At 47.3% G+C, this 20,445-nt stretch overlaps 1 protein-coding gene across 2 annotated transcripts in view; it reads left to right on the forward strand.

Moving 5' to 3' along the window:
* Window positions 1-83: 83 nt before the first annotated feature.
* The window catches only part of hoxb3a (homeobox B3a), a 37,940-nt gene continuing 17,578 nt past the window's right edge, over window positions 84-20,445 (forward strand). The window contains exon 1 of one of the 2 annotated variants that reach the window (XM_008292954.1): window positions 84-254. The gene's annotated coding sequence lies outside the window, so the exon portion shown is untranslated. Of the gene's footprint in view, window positions 255-14,835; window positions 15,159-20,445 lie in introns of those variants that run through there. The other variant, XM_008292955.1, reaches the window with a different exon arrangement.

Below are 20,445 nucleotides of genomic sequence, written 5' to 3' on the forward strand. Positions count from 1 at the left end.
CACACACACACACACACACACACACACACACACTTACACACACACACATAAACACTAATACATACCTCCCCTTCCCACCCATCAGCAAGCTATTTTTTACACCCCACAAGTATCCTACCATAAGAAAAAAAAAGTTTTTCTCCGTCATTGGAAAGAAGAAAATCCCCCCAAAGAAAGTCCAACAAGCCAGTCAGAGAGCCCTCAGAGCGCAGGAGGAGATGGCCCGGAGGTCCCTGGAAGTGATGGCGTCTGAGGTAAGAGGCCTGGGAATTTAATTCCGTTTCTGCTTTTGTATCTTTAGCTCACTTGCTTCTCTGTGTCTGACGGCTCGGTGGCGTTTTTATGGTTTTATTGCCCCCTGCGCATTTGGCGAGGTCAGGCGAAAGGGGCATTTATGGCCGTGGGGGCTTTGATTTTAAAGCAGGGGCTTTTGGAGTGGAGTATTTGTGTTGGAAGCTATGTGTGTGTGTGTGTGTGTGTGTTTGGCTGTTTTCTCCTGAATTTGTGCAACTGTTTCCGTGCCCCCCTTTTGCTGCGTTGGTGTCACTTCTGCGTTTGTTTGTCACTCATGAGGCCTGCGGCTTCTCGAGCATCTGTTATGGTGCGTAAAATGTGCGTCTTTTACGCACGGGATTTGTAGGGGTACGAGACACTCCACACGCAGTTTTGCGAGTTTTTAAAATTCATCTGAAGGTATTTTTCCATATCTTATATAATGCAGTTGGACTACTAAGTCAGAATGGGCGCCTATGCAGGCTCACTACCTGGAAAAAAAAGTGAAACGTTACAGCTAATGTATGACAGAAAGGCCCACGTGAATAATTCCTGGTTCACCCGGAGCTTATTATGCATTTTGTCTTGGCTGTGTTTCTGTGGTTATAAAGTGTTGCTGTGGTTTAGGCCTATAGCTTTTAATGAGATACTGCGCGTGTGTGTTTTGTTCGCCAGGTGCAAACAGGCTTCAGAGACAGCGGTGGGAATATGAATAATACGGCGTTCAATTGGAGAGAGGCATGCAGGGGGAGGAGGGAGGGCGAAAAAGAAAAATTAAAAGAACTGGGGGGAGCGCTGGTTAATGGATACTCTCTCGGTTGCGCTCCAAAACAATTTACCTCGAAAACAAACGATCTGCGAGGCTTTCCAAATGAACTGCGAACGATCGCCGCTCGCCTCGCGCGCTCAGGCCTCCGGGATCTGCTCAGCCGACCAGTAAGGGCGGCCTTAGGAAGCGCACTCACTCCTGTTTGACCTCTTCAGAAATCAATCTGCCTGGGATTAAAAATAAGAGGGCAGCCGTGTGGTGGATGGAGCTCCGGCCTCTCATGGGGACGAGGCCGCGGCGAGATGCGAGAAGTGAGAGAAACTAATTGCAGAAATATAAGCGGGAGTGTTAAAGGGAAGGTAAGAAGAGAGAGAGGGAGAGAGGGAAGGAGCGGTGGAGGAGGAAAATCGATGGCCATGCAGGGACAGCCGAATGGCCACGCTGCGGACACTGAGGGTTCAAACAGGGGACACGTTTTTCTGACCGATGAGGTCCACTGGCTCTGAAGTCAGAGGCTGACCTGTAGCTGCCCCCCCTCCCTCGCACACACACCACACCTACCCCCTCTACTCCTGGCCTCCCTTGACCCCGCAAGGTTGCTGGACCCTCCGCTCCCTCGGACATTCCCAGACCTCCGGAGCCCCCCGGGCCACTTAGTCATAACAGGCCGAGTTCAGGGCACTGTAACCCAGGGGCAGGGCGGCGATATCTCCGCTCCCACACCCAGACAGACGCACAGACAAGCCGTCCAGCTCGGCAGGGGTCAGCCTCAGGCCACTGCTGACTGTCACTTAAATGAGGTTCTGCTGAGGAGGCGGGCTGAAATGTTCAAACTAATGCACAGACTTCTGCAAGTTTGTCTTCGGGGCCTTAAACAGTTTGAAATTTAAAGGAGCAGTCCCAAGTTTTGGGCACATTGTGACTTTTTCTCAGTCTAAAAGCTGAACCTCTGCAGAGGAGGATCCAGGGAGAGCTTCCTACTGCAGGCTACAGTCTGTCAGAGTGGAACAGAGGAAATGTGCAGCCTGATGCTGCACAGCATTCAGACAGACTTGGACCTTCGTGTAAACACGAGCTGCCCTCCTGACCGCCTTGCTGAGGAGCTGCTGAGCAGGCTTTTAACTCCCAGGCCCGCTCTGGTTCTGGTCCCATATTACTGTGCTGCATTCAGGAGCAGAACTTAATTCTGGTTTGGTAAAAAAATTCAAAGCAGGCCACTGGTGAAAAGCTGGTGGCTGATGATTGGAAATGGAGCAGATCTCTTACAGTAGAGGTGATTGTGTGACTCAGTGAGCTGCAGCCGCCGTTATTTATCGGTACCGAGCTGCTGGTCATTTTCCAGCCTGTAATCTGACCCGCAGCAGGCCGGTGCTGTGTGGAGGAGCACTGATTCATCACAGCAGCATCAGGGCGATGTGCTGCTGGCCGGCTGGGCTCCACTTTTCTTTAATTGCTGTCGAATGTTTCCTATTCAGATGCTGCTTCATGCTATAGTTCAACAAAGGTCTCAGAAGACTCTCAGCATTTAATCGTAGCTTCTATGTGATTTCTTAAACCTGAGAAAACAGACCAGAGGACCAGATTCACACTCACTTGTTCTGCAGTGGAGCTCTGTTCAGATCCATCCAGCCACTTTAATTTAGCCTGCAAACAGAACGACTAACAAAGATTGGTCTGTAAAGAAATTAAAATCATTCTAACAGTCAGTTGCAGCTCACGCATCAGAATATTTAACAAAGAAACGGTGCTTTCAGCTCATATCGGGCTCCTGAAGCTCTCTGCAGTCGGAGCAGGAAACTTGTATTCTCTTGTCACCTTGTTACCTGACCGTCTCCTCAAACCATCCGTATATCTGACACGTCACAGTCATTATAACTCAATAAAACGTCCCTCTTGCATCATGAGGAGGATTCACTCACGGTTCTCTCGGTTCTACGACATTTTGTGCAAATTGCAGAAGGATGAGCTGCAGGAGATGTGCTGTCCAGCATTTCTACTCAGTGGATGCAGATGCACTGTTCCACATGTGTGTATAAACACTGTGTGGATCAGCCACAGCTCATCGCTCTGGTTTATCATATCTGTGACAATCCACCTAAAGAAATCCACTTACAGCAAACGAGACGCTACAGTGCTTCAACAGATCATTTACAAACAGTAAGAGCAGAAAGGTCAGAGGTCACGGCTCCCTGATATTCTGGCTTATTGGAAATCTTTAGGAGCTGCTGTCAATAGCGGTTCCAAAGTGGTGCCGTGTTGTTCTTTGTCTCCACGACATGTTGCAAACTATTACAAAAACCAACTCCAGGCTCTCAGCCATAGACTTATAAAAACTACTCATTAAAACTGACAATATTTCCATCGAAAAGCAAACAAGATTTCAACACTGAACCGTCTGAGCCAACTCACAAGCATCTGTTTGGTTGCTGGTGGAGCAACAAGGAGGAACATTAACTAAGGATTTAACTGATGTGTGAAAAACACACAGAGACAGACGAGTACGGCGCTCAGAACCAGGAAACAGCAAGAAAAGCCACACCAACGGAGGAACGGATCAACGTTTCCCCAAAGTTTCTGATGGAACTGATCTGTTGATTGCAGGATAAATTCATCTTCAAATCACAGCACAAATGAGCAAACCACGTGACAGAGAAGGCCTTCACAGTGTCTGTTGGACCTGCAGTCAGGTGACCTGATATTAGAAATACATGGTGAAGCTTCACCCTGTGGAACATGAAGGCTGGCCTCACCGCTCAGTGATTCACTCAGATATGCTGAGCAGCACTTTATCAAGTTTCTCAGACTGAAACCTTGAATGGAGCTAATGCAATTTCTACCCTGAGCTCATGCAGGTTCATTAAAAACACACTCGTTAAATTAAAACTCCTGCTGCTGCTGCATAAAAAGCTTTTCCTCAGTGAAACCAGACGTCGCTCCTTCTTGTGATTTCTGCCCCTGTACGTCGCTAAGTGTTGTTTTCTCTGCAGCTTTATCACTTAGTCCTGATGCTTGGCTCCATCCAAAAGGAGATTTGTTTTTGTAATCTCAGTGGGATTAGCAGTTAAATGGCTGTGAAGCCAAAGCGCGGAGCAGCAGGGGGTCACGGGGAGGCAGATGTGAGGCAGCTCTCACTCAGACCTGCACTTTCACACACATCCTGGTTCTGCTGCGTTCTGGAGCAACTCATGTTCCTGCTTTTTATTTTATTGTAATTTATTTCTGCACGGGGAGCTGCAGGCTTTGAGGCATCACATGCACGCGGGTGGACATGCACTGGAACATGCACGTGCAAAGGTGCACCAGTGTGTCTCCGCTGTGTGTGTGTTCGTGCATGCGCGCGGAGGTCCACAAACTGGCACTCACACAACCGAAACACAACAAACTTCCTCTCTCCCTCTGGCCTGGGGAGTCTCGCGGTGGTTTGCTAATTGCCAGACAAATCGCCCGCGTGTTTTTTTTTTATATTTTTTTTTATCTGTCTTTCCTCTCTCTCGTTGCTTCCGCGTTGCCCGAGAAATTTATTATAATTCTGGAGAGCGCGAAGAGCCGAGGAGGTCACGGTGCAGGCGCGCAGGCTGCAGGAGGAGGTCGTCACGAGAGATATATGGCTGCCAGGCTTTTACTGCTGTGTGTGTGTGTGTGTGTGNCCCGCTTCACGGCTGTGGCCTCAACACAGCAGCAGCACAATAATAATACTACTAATAATAACAACAATAACAATAATAATAATAATAATAATAATAATAATAATAATAATAATAATAATAATAATAATAATAATAATAATAAGGAGGAGGAGGGATTCTTTATCGGTCACCGACGTGTCACCACTTAATCACGTGCTGGACACTTTAATTTTACGGCCATTCTCCATCTTAACAAAGAGACATTTTCAGTTTCTCTCTTTTTATTCAGAGCCTAGTTAATCATTAACAAGGTGGAAGAATCTACCTGTCCTAATCCATCACGGACCAAGAGACCCCCAAGATCTCCCCATCACTTCACTTCTTCTTTTTTTTTTTTTTAGTAGCTATGATTCTGCACTCAGCTGATAAATGTTGAAATAACCGTTTTATAAGCAGATGAGTCACGGCGCTGAGGCTTTGCTTGTTTTCTGTCACTATTTGAATCATCAGTCGGTTCAAGCTGCCTGTTGTTTGTGTGATATTAAATCGGAGTGGCTGCTTTGTTCAGCATCTCACAAAGACATTCCTCCTGTCCTCTGCTGTCAGATGGCGGCACTTGATTCCCCCTGAACCCGCTCAGCTCCGCCACCGTGGTCGCGGTTCTTCCTGGTGGACTCGGCAGCCCCCCTCAGCCGTCAGAACGCGGATGTTTAGGCTGCTCAAACGGTTTTGTGTGGGGGTAATAGCCTCGCATGTGGCTGTGCCAAGTTTACAGAGCTGACTCGCATTGCTGTTGTCAGGCCGGCCCAGGTCTCTGCTGCTACTTATCTTAGCTGTTGTTTCACACTGTGATTGCTATAATTTATGGCCGTCATTAAAGACGCCATCATCACCACCGCAAATGTTTGATTTCAATCTTGTTGTGGGTAAAAATCTCACAGAAGCGCCGCGGTGCAAGTTTAAAGGACTCTGTGTGTGCGTCAGGAAAAAGAAGCAGGAGCCATAAATAAATGTGCTGCTCTGCTAATAGGCTCCGTTATTGCTCATTATTTTTATGTTGTTGTCATGTTGTGGATTCTATTCCTTTATATATTTTTTTAGAAGCAACAACTCAAATCCAGCCTTTTTCTGATTTAATCTGTTCAGTACTTGCTGCTAATTGCGTTCTTTATTATTTCCTTCTCTCCTCTTCTGGGGCTTTTTGAATTGATTTCTGAAAGCACAACTGCTTTGGTGTGAGCACATGAAGGCTGCACAAAGAGCAGCTCCAGTGTGTGGTGGACCTGGAGGATGGAGGCTGCTGCAGCGTTCACACATGTATCTGAGCCTCCTGCTCCTGGAGGAGAAGCTGCGCGTCTTGAGGCTGCTGCGGCCCATTCTGTGACCTTGAAGTGTTTCTTGTTTGCTACTCAGCAGCTAGGTTAGCCCTCTCACTGCCTCCCAGCCTCAACACTTGTTTTTTTTTCTCCGTCTCGGGCTCCATTGTTCTGCTGGAGGCGGCTCGAGCTGTGGCACCGTGCGCCAGAAAGGATTCCATCGGTCTATTGTTGCTGCCCTACACGGCCTCACGGCGGGGGTTTGTGTCTCTCCGTTGTTTCTTCGTCTCTCCTTCTTATTTCCCTTCGTGTTTCCATCTCTCTGTTTTCCACAACATCTCTGTTCTTCTCCTGCTACCTGCCTGACGCTCAGAAATAAACGAATTACAGCTCAGGGGAACTTGTTAATGGGATAAAATAAGCTGCGCGTTTGGACAATTTAGCCCAAATAAAATATTAAATTCTGATTCAAATTATCTCATAAAGCTGAGAGGAACAGCCTGGCCTGCATTCTGGGTTTTTTCTTTCTTCCTAATTTCCTGTCATCTCACATTTTCGATGCGCAGCGTGGATTTATAATTATTAAACAAACTATTTGGGGTGATTTGTTTCCACACTAACGCAGTTGGAGGGAGTCTTTGAGGCTGTTAAATATTTAGTTTAGCTCCAGGACGCGCGAGCAGCTCTGACACCGAGCAGGAGAAATAAACTCTGATGTGGAGCACAATGTGAGATAAATTATTCCCGTGCTTTGCGCCGTCATCATCGAATATTTCCTATTGCTGGAAACAGATCCATTGAAATATAAGACAGGACAGAATAAGGAATCCCCTCGTTCGGCCGACTGACGGCGAGCTGAGGAAGAGATGACAGTGAGGAATAACAAAGAAAGAGTCTGAGGCGTGCAGTCATTTTTAAAAACGAACATAGTCGGTGACAATCATCTTTTATCAGTCCCTGTGTGTGTGTGTGTGTGTGTGTCCGTGTGTGTGTGAGCCATTTAAAAGTAGACACGTATTAAGTATTAAAACGAGAGAGCCAAATAATGGCTGCCAAGTTGCAACACGCGCATACACAATTTCTTTTTGGAGGCCGGGCTGTGGGAGCTCAGAGCCGTGGCATGGCGCCTTGTTAATCAGTGGGCACTCTAAATGGTCAAGTAGTGGCTTTAAATAATGAGCTAATTAATAACTCGCTTTAATATTGTTGGATTAGTATCCAGGAGAAACGAAGAATTTAAAAACAGGTAATCGTAGGTGTTGTGGTGTTTTACTGAGGAGGTCTTGGAGGTTTCCATCCAGGCCAGAGCCATGAGCAGAGGACTGATGAATTCCATCCTGCTGGTTGTGTTTAATCACTTCCTGACAAACTTTTAAAAACTGTTTATTTCAAATCTCCAACTGGATCATCCGGAGGTCTGGTCACTGCTAATAAACACATGATAATGATTAATAAGTCACCAGTTCGGAACCAGCCCGGTTCCCTTCACTGTAAAGTCACGCAGCTGCTGCTCAGCATCACATCCATGATGCTGCATCAGCCTCCACCTCAGCGCGATGATCCTGCAGCATTGTACGTTACAGCCGCGCTCATATCCGTTAGATGTGAGTGATAAATAGGCTTCTGTGGCCCGTGTGACTAATGGCGCAGCATTAGGCCCGTACAGGCGCATGGACGCTGCAGGATTAACCAGCCTCTCCGAACCTTTTACTTCAATATCCTAATGGCGAAGACGCGCGGGCTGCTGCTGTAACGTATAGCCGAGCTCCAGGAACGAGCTGAGACACACGAGAGCACAGGTCGGCTCTGGTGACATCAGCCGGTCACGTTAGTTTATTAAAGNAGAGAGAGAGAGGGAGAGAAGGGGAGAAGAGGAGACACTGAGAAACGCCAACAGAGAGAGAGAGAGGAAGAGAAAAGAGAGAAGGAGGCTGCAATAAAACAAATTTGGACGGGTGTGCGTCTTGCGGGTCGTTGTGGACACCGTGAGTATTGCGGAAGGAAGGGGACTGCATGGGGGGAAACCACACTACTTCTTCCTCATCTGCTCCGCCGCTGCGCCGCCTTCGCCCGCATCCCTCTCACTGAATCATAGGCTATTTTAACATCGTGGTAAATATGCCCAAAAAATACCCATCTTTCGCCGTGTTTTCTCATCGTGCATGTTGCTGTCGTGTTGTTTACACATCACCCCCCACCCATCATCATCAGCCATTGTTTATAGGTCGGAGCGGTGCAGCGCGCTGCCTGCAAACCGGAGAGAGAGAGAGAGGGAGAGAGGGAGCCGTGCACTGGTAGCCGATGGCTGTTGATATTTTAAGACGCACTTGGATATTCTTCTCCATCTTTCTCCCATCACCTCCTGTCTGCCTCTACATCTCTCTCTATCTGCCTGCCTCTGTCCATCCCTCCCTCTCCCTTCCTCTCTCTTCCTCTCTCTCTCCTCTTTTTTTCTTCCTTCTCCCAGCCAGCTACTTCTCTTGATTTATAGTGAGGCAGGGTGTCAGCGTGCGGCCGGGGCTGCCATTGTGTGTTTGTGAGGGAGTGCTGTTGTTTATGGCGCTGCCCGCGATAAATCATGTTTTCCTCCGCTGTGGGAAGACGGTGGGGAAAAAATGACGGTCGATGGACCGATGATACACCGGAACGAGGAAGAAGAAGGAGAGGAGGAAGAGACCTCGCCTCGGCCGCCACTGGCTGCTCTTCCCCCTTCCTCTGTGTTCCGGCTCCGTTTTCACCGCCTTGCTCTCTTTCTCCTCCTTCTCTGGCCTCACTCACACCCCTCCGCTTCTTTCCTTTTCTTTTTTTCTTTCTTACACTTGATTATTACTCGGGGTGTTTTCTTTTTTTCCCCACATCAGTGTGACAGTGGCTGGCTGTGGCTCTGGGTCTTGAATTACTGCGGCGACCAATTAACAGGAGATTTGTTTAAATTTGGCACACCGGGCACGCCTCGGCCGCCATGAAATCTCATAAAAAGGACCTGCCGGCCAGGAAAATCTCATCTACCTAGCCAGGAGGTGTGAATGAATCCAAGTAGCTCAGCCAGGGGAGTCAGGCTGAAGCTGTAAATGACGCCGGTTCGACTCCATGGCTTCTCAAGTACAATCAGGGCCCTGGTTTTAGGTGAAATGCGGTCAGTACACTGACTGAAGCTATCCAGGGAGAATCACCTTGGCTCTGGAATTTATACCGGCTTTATTTATGTCACTAAAACTCCCTGCATCTTGCTGTGTCCTGTGAATTCTCTGCTGCTGCTAGTTCTGTTTAGAGGAGCTTTAGTGCCGTCTAATTTCACTTTACGCACAAACCCAGACTTGTCACTAACACCGGGTTCATTTTTAGATGTTTTTATTCCTCCTTCTCTCTGCCTGCATTTTCTTCCCAATGTGTTTTCTTTGGATGCCTGCTGGAATGGAGCTGGTGGCCATTATTCATGTCAGCACTCAGTGTTTCTGCCTTTGCTCAAATCCTTCACCGTGAATCAGACCTTCTTCTAAAAAAAAAAAAAAAAAAAAAGATGTGGTGACGAAAAGAAGATGCAGAGATGGGAAGACTTTGTTTCTATTTTTATTTATGTTATAACAACGACTGCATGTTTCTATCCACATCTATTCAGTATCTAATTCTGTTGCCTTCCTTGTGCTACGGAAAGCCACCAGCAGCCACCGTGGTTCCATTTTTAGCCTTTTCCCATTGCGCGTGGAGAAGCGAGTGGGGTGGAGGGAGGAAGGGGTGTGTGTGTGTGTGCGTGGAGTGGAGTGGAGTGGAGTGGGGGGGTGTGTGGGAGGGTAAACGTTATTTCATCGGCTAACCTCATAACTCACGATATGTGCATGTGGTGCTTGTGTGCTCTTGTTTTGGTGTGAAGCAGCTGGTAGCACATGCAAAGACCAGAATTACAGACAGGACAGTGAACGCAGCATTGAAGGCGTTTATTAGAGACAAACAGCACAGAGAGGCCAGACACATCCACAGCTAGCATCATTATTATTATTATTATTATTATTATTATTATTATTATTATTAGTGCAGAGTTATGACCTAAAGCAGGGCCGCTTCTCCTGCAGACTGATGGATAGATGGATGGATCAAAGTGCTCCATTACAATTCACAATTACATTTCTGAGGCTGGACTCTCCCCTCTTCTCTCTCCCCCCGTTCGGCCATCACTCCCAGTGTAAACCTTAGTGTAACCAAATTAGAGCGGCTCCGCGGCTTCCCATCACATAATAATGGCAGCAGCAGCAGCAGCAGCAGCAGCAGCGCTTCTCAAAATGTGTGTTCCTGCTGTCCGCCGCCGTGTCAGAAACAATATCCCGCCTCATTTCTGTGGACGGAGAAAGAGAGATGGAGAAGAGGAGGGGAGGTGGGCTGAGTGTGGTGGTGGTGGTGGTGGGGGGGTGACATGATTTCTCTCCAGATATATTTATATATTTCACCGGGTAGCTTCACTTCATATCTGATTTGGGTGACATGGACGCGTTGGGGATGCGTTTCCAGACATGAGAGGAGGAGGCAGGTCGGCGCAGCGCAGGAGGAAAATTAGTCTAATTTAACCCCCAAAAAAGTGCAGCATTAAAGAATCCTGAGTCCCAGAGTGAGAGGCAGCGCGACAGCAGCAGCAGGAGGAGGTTTATCTTATCTTATCCCAGGCATGTGTCCACCGCTAAGTGTGTTTTGTCTGGAGAGATAATTCCACATCAAACCAGCTGAAATAGTTCAAATATTTGAAACGGTGTTGAGAAATGATATCAGTGCCTGTCTGACATCTATTATAGCTGCTGCTGCTGCTCTCCAGGCTGCAGGAGCAGGACTCAGCTCCTGGGAGGCCTCGCTGCTCTCCACTCCGCTGCACTAAACACACCGTCTCTGCTTTTTATTTTTATTGTACAGTCCAGATGTGAGGAGGCACGTTGGCCACTCATGTGAAAAAACGGAGCATTAATGTGTTACTCGAGCTGCGGCTTCTATTGTGACACCAGCGACATGAAATAATTGAGGCTGGAATTAATGTTTAGCCCGAAAGCTGCTGCAGGACAAAAGCAGCATTATCAGCTTGCTGAGGCATCAGCAGAGTCAGGGAGGCAGCTGGAAACGGTGCTGGCCTGTAATCAGAGGGATATTTGGTCCGTGTGTGCGCTCATATGTGTTCACATGGTTGGATTTTTGTTGAATCAGCGGCTGGATTAGTTCAGAGGAAGCCCCTTGTTGTTCTTCATCATCACTTTTACGCATTGAACTCATTAAATGTGGCGCCTCTCGCATGTAAAAATACACAAATAATATCATGTGTGTTTAACAGAGAATGACTTTATCTCAGATATATTATTTGCTTCCTATGTGACCGCTTTGCTTGCTTCCTGTGGCGCGTTTCTGCCCGCTGACGATTAGATCATTGTAAAAAATAAAATAAATAAGGATAAGAAACGGACAATTTGTCGCGATCCGTGTGTAGCAAATGGTCAAAGACAAGGTCGGTGCAGACCCACGCGTCTGGGAGACACGCGTGAAAGCAAGCAGGCACACGGACAAGACTTGACACAAGGCGCATCTTCCCACTCGCTGCTCAGCCTGGCAGCCATATTGTCTGCTCCGCTCTTCTTTCCCACGCAGAAAACAGCTGAAAAGCGCAAAGCGACTGTTCCTGTAGATGAGGGTTAAATGTTTTCGATTTCACTTTAAAAACCTGATGCTACCATTACAGGCGCCCTCTAATTAAATATAAGCCAGACTCAGAGACAGAACATTTTAGATGAATATTATACTTTTATATTAGCAAAACACAGACCTGGGAAACGAGCAGCTACCTCACAAAACGCTGGATTCTTTTTCTGAGACGCTAAAGGAAAGAAAATAGTAAAAATAATAAAAGTGTTGCTGATATCAAATGTAAGCATGGACAGAGAGCAGAATATAAAGTACAAATTAATATTATTATTTTAGAGAAGCGAAATGTTTTCTCATTAAAATGCGTTATGTAATCTGGTCCAACCCTGCCAAAAAAAAAATAAAATAAAATAAAACAAACAACAAAATAAAATAAAACGCAGCGCAGTAAAACAACCCAAAAACCCAGCGCCCTTTAAACGGTGAAAATAAATCCAAGGAACGAAACAGCACTCGGGATGGAGTTAAACGGCTCTGAAAATGTCTCCCATATCCATAAGAGTGGTGCTTACTGCTGAAAGCCGCCCTCAGCTACTCATAAAGCGCCGCGGAGTGATTCCACATTAAGCTTTTTACGCGCAGAGCTTAATAGTTGCTTGAAGACAAAAGCGGTTTATTTCTTCTTTTTTTTCCGGTGGAGAAAAGTGAAAAGGGGAAGAAATAAAATATATAAAAATATAATAATGAAAAAAAAAAAGAGGGGAACATTTAGGAGCAGCGTGGAAGCGCGTGGAGCTCTGGATTCTTCGAAAACAGTCAGACATAAATCAGAGGAGCGCGCGGCCTCATAAATCTGCAGCCGCTGGACGTTAACGAGAGAAAGATTTAAGTGATGTTAACAAAACACGTGGAGGCGCGTAAATCAGCCCCACTATTACTATTATTACTATTATTATTATTATTATCATTATTATTATTGTTATTATTATTATTATTATTATTATTGTTGTTCAGCCTAACTTGCCGTGTCTCCCACAGCCTGTAGATCCAGTCTCGTGCGCCAGGTACTTCCCGGGCTCTTCCTCTCGCGGAGATGATTACCAGTTCGGAAATAAATCAATAAGAAGCCTTCGCGCTAATTTATAATCGTCTGCGCGCGGGCAGTGATTCAGAGCTCGTGAAAAATGAGCGGCTGAAACCGTATCCAGAGCCCCGGAGCTGCGTCTTTCTTTTTTTTTTTTCCCTCTTTCCTCCTTCGCTGCTCCTCCTCACTCCAAATTCAACCAGGCCGGAGCAGCAGCATGCAGGGCAGCGATAAGAGCAGAGAGCCGAGCAGGAAACGTCTCCACAAAGGAGGAGACCGGAGCCGAGCCCGCTTCCCTTCTTTCTCCGCGCTCCTTCTTTTTTTGTTTTATCGCAGCGAGAACAAACTAAAAATAACGGCTTTGCTTTCGTGTAATTGAACGTGTCTCTCTCTCTCTCTCTTTCTTCCTCGCTTTATCTCCCTCAGTTTTTATTGTGTGAGCGCGCGCGTGGTAGAGGGCATGTCTATACGCGTGGGCAGATAACACAGATGCACACGCGGAGGGAGAGATAGGAGGAAATCAAAGCCAAGTGCATCCGCGTGAGATTAATTTCGTCTAAAAAAATGTTTGCAGCAAAAAGGACAGAAAAAAAAATCACAAATAAAGTGTAAAATCCAGCAGAACACCTCCCAGAGCTCATCACCTCTGCGCCGCACTGACGGGACCGTTTGGCTCGTTTAGCTAAAGCATATCCTCCTCATACTTCCTGATTATTTGCATAGGCCTAACTGTGACATGAAAACACAGCAGCTGGTTACGTTCCTGGTCAGCATGTGGGGAGGTTCCGCACCAGCATCAGTGATTTGATTACAGAACCGGTCAGTTCGGTTCCATCCGCTGCTGCCAAAATATGACAATCCGCTCAAAGTTTGTTTTTGTTTAGATTAATGTGCATTTTTTAAAAGACCACATTCTCTCTGAATAACGACCATCCCACAGTTCTGACTCTAATTCGCCCAAATCGGATCAACGTTCGACCACCGAATGCGTAAACAAGCCAAACGCGGCGGAAACGGTTCCCGTGTGAGCGCGCAGGTCAAATCACAGCAGACTTTCTGCTCTTCTTCCCCTCTTCTCAACCTCCTTCTCCCTTCTTCCTCTCCTCTGATCGCGCTCAGTTTGACGCCATGTAATAACCAACATCTGGCCTTGGCGCAGGCAGGACGGACAGGCAGGTCAAGCTGAACCTCGCTAGCCCCCTGGCGCACCTCAACCACACTCCCCTATTGGACAGGAACAAGAACCAGAACCCCCCTTTCCCCCTCCCCGACTCCCTAGGTTCTCTCGGCCTGTCGAGCTGTCATTCTGCAGCCCGGTTCAGGAACAGTTCACGGTGTCAATCCGCCTATAACGCGTCAGGAAAAGCCGAAAGGAACCTACAAGCCAGAGGTCCGGGAGGAGAGAGGAGACCGAAGAGGAACGGTGCAGAGGAGGGAAGAACCGGGCCGATCAGTGAGGCAGTCAAAATGCGCATAAGGAGAGATCAGCCTAGAATATAAACTATATGCTGGAGTTCAGGAGCCTTCTGGAGCTTTAGACCTAAAATGTGTTGATCCTAAAAGGTCAGCGAGGTGACGCCTAGTTAGCACCAGAACAGTGTGTGTTCTGGTGAGTTAGGCCAGAAGATAGTCAGCAAGGAGGCAAGGCGAGAGAAAAAGAGGAGCCTGAAGGGCACAGGAGGACTGAGCTTCTCGCTTTAGGTGAACTGTGAGACGAGAGGAGGAAAGAAAGCGGTCGAGGCAGAGGAGGGGAGCCCAGGGAATACAGCGTCACGCTCAGTCCAGGAAAGCTGTGGCCGCCTCATTCTGGACTCTCGGTCAGCGCAGGGCCCACCGTTAGCACCGGTGCTGGCGGACAGAGCGAGATAAGGCTTTGCAGGAGAGAAAAAGCGCGATCCCTGGCCGCGGTGCTGGCCAGGCACGCACCAGCCCGCTATACGGGGAATTCTGCAGCACAGGCGGAGGGGGGGTGAGCGCGCGCACACGGTGTGTTTTTTAGGCTAAAGTAGCACCGCGAGCCCCAGACCGAGCAGTCCCCGTCAGCTCGTGCGCCGTATGTAGGCTTTGATCGTTGGAGATTTATAGCGGAGCCGCTCAAGATTTATGTCTTCTCCCAAACCGGGCATGAAAACACTTGGCGTCTCCTTTACGTTGTGTTATTGAGGCAGTTCTAATGGCTGCCCCGGCGCTGTAATAAGAGGCAACGGTGCAGTTTAAACGCCGGGTTTAATTGGGATTTAGTGCCCCTTTTGGACGCGAGCACACGTCAGGAGAAAGCCAAACTCTCGGAGAGACCGCGCGTAATTACGCACCGGCAATCAGTGAAAAATACATCCAAGATTTTCCACAGTGGGATTCATCTTAACTGCAGCCGGTGTGTCCGTCCGTGTCCAAAACAGACTGCATCCAGGGGACGAAAAAAAAAAAAAAAAGAACAGCAGGAGGAGATCCAGCAGGAGAGACACGCCGAGAGAGAGCAGGTAAGGTCTGTCGGGATGCTTCTCGCTCAGTGTCCAGGTGTGTGTTCCCGACGCGTCCCCATCCCACGCGCTCCGCCGCTCGACATGTCATTAATTATCTGTTGTGTGACCGTGGTCTCTCTCACACTCACAGAGGCATCCACGGGGTGTGCCTGCGTGCAAGCTCTGTTGATAGCCCCAAACTTTTTTTTTCTTCTCTCTCTGTGTGCGTGAAGGCAGCTGAAGACAGATGCCTCAGAATAGGTAACAGACACGGAGGCGAAAAGGGCGCCACACCACGCTCTGTGCCTCTCTGTCTCAGCCCGCGCTCTGTCTCTGTCTCCTCATTTGAAAAGAAGTTTACCTGCAGCGTGAAGAGCTGCTTTGGACAGAGAGGTGTTGTGGCATGTGTGTGCGTGACAGAGAGAGAATGGGGACCTGATGGCTAGGTGTAAAGAAAGAAGATGCATGTTGGCCACGCTGTGATTTATGATAGTGTGAAAAGATTGCTTACTCAAGAATCCGCCCCCCTCTCTTTCTTTTCCTCTCTGCTATCCACAGATTGTCATGTCCTTCCCTGCCCCCCAACACACAGCAAACGGACAAATGGCACTGCAAAAACAGATTTGTCCTCTAACCAGATCCAAACTGAAACAGGCAAAGCGCTTATAAATAGATGTGTAATTACAAGTTATAGGATTATTACAAACTGAAGTTTATTCCATAATGACTGTGATCCAGCCTTATTCTGACTAATGCGCTGAGTTTGTCCTTGTTATAGAAGCCAGATGTAGCATGAGGTCCACTTAATGGGAGATGTGAAGGATATGAAACCACCATAAGCAAAACAGCAGCGCAATCAGATTATTCTGGGCCGAGGTGAGAAATTTATCTCAATAAAAATACAAAATATGTGCATTAAATATAGCTCTACCAACCAGCCACCAGCTCTTAATCCTCTCAAGTCCCTCCTTGTGAAAGAACAAGATCTCAGAGAGACTCCTGTTATCTGTTTACTGTCAGTCCAGGTGTTACCTGAGATCAGGTGTACGTCTGTGACCCGGGACAGGATTTAAGGAGAGCTGAGGTGGTGGATCCTGGATGAGGGCTGCTTTCCTCGTCAGCAATGAATAATTATTTACAGGCATGTGCTTAAAAATAAAAACATAATTCTGCAAAAGCTGCAAACAAACAGAAAGAAACCTGAGCTCCACAGTGTTAACTTTAATTTAACTTCCCTGATCAATCTGTGATTTTCTTTAAACCAAAAACACATTAAAGTGTGTGTGTGGTCACATAAATCACCAGATCTGACATGTGGCCTACATTCCAAATTAGACGTCAGCAGTCAGTTTCCTGATGTATTTGCGCAGCTGATTTACACTGAAATATAAATTTAACAGGTTTCTAAATGTCCCACGTTTCCTCTACAATACTGAAGCCCTTTGTGTGACTGAAGTGACTCGACCTGGTGCCGTTCGGTGGATTGATCATATACACATGTCATTCTTGATCCTAATCTTCCCTGAGCTACCAAACTTAAAGGAAAATTAAATAAGGCTGTTTCTGATTGGATGAATGATGAAAAAAATCCTGTTTATAAAATCTAATCTTCTTTGTAAATTTAGCACAAATAGGTCAAACATGAATGTTCACTCAGCTCCTAAGGCAGGTGCTTCCAAAGGTGAGTTCAAAGACAATCAAAGACCAACTGCACTATTATTATTATTATTATTATTAATATTACTTTAAAATATTGGATAATTTTACAATATCCACACACTGAAAATTCTCCAGTTAAACAATCTGAAGAGACAAAATCAAACCACAAACGTAAAAACAAGCTGCAGGAAGCCGTTGTGTCATCTGAGAGGGTCACAAGGCGACACTAAAAAACAACGGTCTGCTCTGGACTGTGTGTCATCTCCAGTAACTACCGGACAGCTCCTCCGGCAGCACCGTGACCTTGGTGGTTTTCGCTCACTTCCGGGTATAGAGACTTTAAAGTCATAAAAAACCCACAGCAACTCCAACACAGCCGTGATTTAATTGATTTTTTCATACATCACTGACAAACTATGGGCAAAACACCAATCAGAGTAAAATAGTGGGGGCAAGCACGCCTAACACTGTCGCAGTGTATAAAGGCTGACAGGTCTGGCCCGGATCCATACAGCCGCTTTCTCCTGCTCTAACAGGCTTAATAGCAGGCCTGTCTGCTGCTGGGCCAAGTGGCCTGATTATATTACAATCACTGGCTTCTTTTTCTGATCCGTGTGTCATAAGAGCAGCATGTTGTTAGGAAATGGATACAGGCCTGTTGTAGTGGTACAGGTTGTTCAACACTCAGCGTAATGAGGCCTCAAAGCTATATAATAACAAGTTAGGAAAATCCATTTTTAAGGCACTGCCAAACCACAATTACTCCAGACACGTATCACTGAGTGCTCTCCTCTCTGGATGGACACACACTCCACGGCAGGAAATTGTCTTTTTTGACCAGCAGGCAGCCGCAGTGGCCGCACGTCCCAAAACTCAACATGCCTCTTAGACACACAGCGACAAAACCCTGAAAAAACATGGTGAAGGAGGCCAGCCGAAGCCATCACGCTCCAACCCGTAGAAACACATCAAAGCCAGCGGACGTCTCCGTGCAGCTCCGTTTTATCCAGCGTGAATAAATAAACCGGGCTAAATCGAGTTAAACACTGATGCAACAAGGCTTTGGATCATCCTCTCGTGCCAGCGTTTAGGGCGTTCCGCGGAGGCCAGATTGCCTATAAACTCCACCATCAGCCATGAGATATTACCGTGTGTTTAACTGGAGGCTTTGCTGTATTTTTACACACGGTGACACATGCCGACTCCTCGGAGACGAGCGCAGCAGCAGGTTGGACCTTCAAGTCACTAAAAATGTTTCTCCACAGTTTCACCCAAAATAATAACCGTCAGTACAGCAGCTCAGCTTAAACCAGACTGGTGAGGATTTTACTGAATCATTTCTTTATAAGTAATCACAGGAAGCTTCACCATCACACACACTAGTCTCTGTTTGAAGGAGGCGTCCACCAACATGTTGTCTGATTTCTTAACAACCCACACGGCTAGAGGCTGGACGTTTGGAGCTAAAATTAAAATGTAGAACGACACAAAGTCCCAGAGAAAAATATCCTTAAAATAGCCTTTTTTAATCAGTGTTTATTTACAATAAGTATTCCAGCATCCATCCCCAGTGTCGAGGCTGTTCCTCACAAACAGAGACACGTGGACGCATCAGAGCCGCAGTAGGAGGGAATCCGTTAGTATGCTGAAGGCCTGATTTAGGTCAGTGTTTGGTTTAGTTCCTGTTTTGATGCAGACACCAGTTCATCAGCTTCACTTTAAATATTATAAATATACGTGGAAATGTAGCCAACGGACTGATCTAGCAGCCTGAACACACACACACACACACACACACACACACACACACAGAGCCACATCCATCCCTGTTCACCCTCGGCCTGACAGACTTGGTGAGCGTGGCACTTTTCATGGCCCGGGAGCAGAGAGGCCAATCTGACCCCCCACACCACATCCCCTACGAACCCCCAGACCCACCCGTCCCCCTCTCTCCTGACGTCAGGGCTTTTCTTTGAGTTTGAGGTTAAAGATTAGCATCTCTGATAAAGATTAACTCTCTGTCAAAGGAAGGCGCTGATGGCATGGGTTTCTGGTGCGGGACTGTCCGAGCTCTGCCTGCAGCGACGGAGGAGGCTGCTGCTGCTTCGAGGATCAGATCAGGGACGATACAGACAGTAGAGGAACTCATGCAACGTATCGTGATGCTCTGTTGTCGCTTCTTTGGTCAGCTGGTGGACGTAATAAGCAGCAGGAGTTGGGCTCATGTTTGAAAAGTGATTCTAAGCACACATGTTGAGCCTCCAGGCCTCCTCCGGTCTCCTCGTTGTGAAGCCTGAGCTCAGTTGGAATTTTTCTGCATTTTGTGAGTCCGATAATTGGGAACAAATTAATCAAATAACTCTTTTATGCAGAGGATGCGTGAAGCGTCCCACTTATGGCTCCATAGCCAGGAGCAACAGAGGAGACACTAGAAGATCTGTCCAGACATCGAGCCTAAATGAAAAGAGGACGTGTATCATAACAGTGCATTTCTGCTGCTACGCTTCCGTTCCCACCCTACGACACATGTGGAGCTGTTGGGTGGAGCTGAGAGACGGCGCTCTTTACAAACATGGAGCTCAGACTGAACTCGATGGGCTTCAGCGAGCAGCTCTGAGCGTCTCCCATGAGCTGATAAAACACCAACACTAAAGAATGAAAAGACACGAATTCCTCAGTTGTCCTCGAGCCACAGCTGTCGACGGTCTTCAAAAACTTGTTAGAAGTTGTTGAAACTGATCTAAACTTTCGGCTTTATGGCAGTGCTGCTGAATCTGGGAGCTAAAAGGACACGGGGAGCTGCGGAGGGCAACACATCGAACACGTGGAGGGCTTTTCTCTCCGGTTTCTTTCTATGGTGCATATCTGCCCTCGGTGTTGAAACCAGTGTGTCATCCAGCCGGAGCAGGAGGGAGGAGATGAAATGTGTGGCAGCGCCGGGTTTGTCGTCGCTCGCCCATTTGCTGCGACTGCGTCTGTTGTGCTGGTGGTGATGCTGCATGGCCGTTCGACCTCATTACACTTCAAGGAACTCTTCCAATGGACTTGATGAAAATGTCTGCTTCAGTGCAGGGAGTGAGGATGTTGACTTATGCTGGGGGAAGCCGACGGTGATGGCAGCGCCGGCTCCAGTGGGCCCTAAAGGTCAGAATAACTGGAGCCACTCACAACAGTGAAGGAAATAAAAAGGATTTATTTCTATTTGTTGTTAAGAAAACACTCATAAGTGGAGTGGGAGCTGTTTAAATGCAGGTGGAGTTTGGGTACGTCAGCGCTGATCTGTGAAACAACATCCATCGTCTCTGGAAGCCAGACTCGTACTCATAGCAACAAGTACAACAAGAAAACCAATCAGGCGTAAATAAACTCCCACAGACAAACTGTCCTAAGTGTGTAAATGCCACATGATCCTAAACAAACGTCTGCGTCTGAAGGAACTCAAAGGCCTTCTTATGGGACTCTTCCTATTAAGGCCGGAGCAAACCGCGGCGCTCTGGGAAGAGAAGCGTGATAAATCCTCCAAACTTAATGAAACTCAAACCATGAAGATCACCGGAAAAGAATGCAAGTGTTCATGAGCCCACTGACGCTGCAGCAACATGACGTCAAATCCGGAAACTGGATCCGAACGGAGGGGGATGTGCTC

Source organism: Stegastes partitus, unplaced genomic scaffold, assembly GCF_000690725.1.
Source record: "Stegastes partitus isolate 25-593 unplaced genomic scaffold, Stegastes_partitus-1.0.2 Scaffold847, whole genome shotgun sequence".
Lineage (NCBI taxonomy): Eukaryota > Metazoa > Chordata > Actinopteri > Pomacentridae > Stegastes > Stegastes partitus.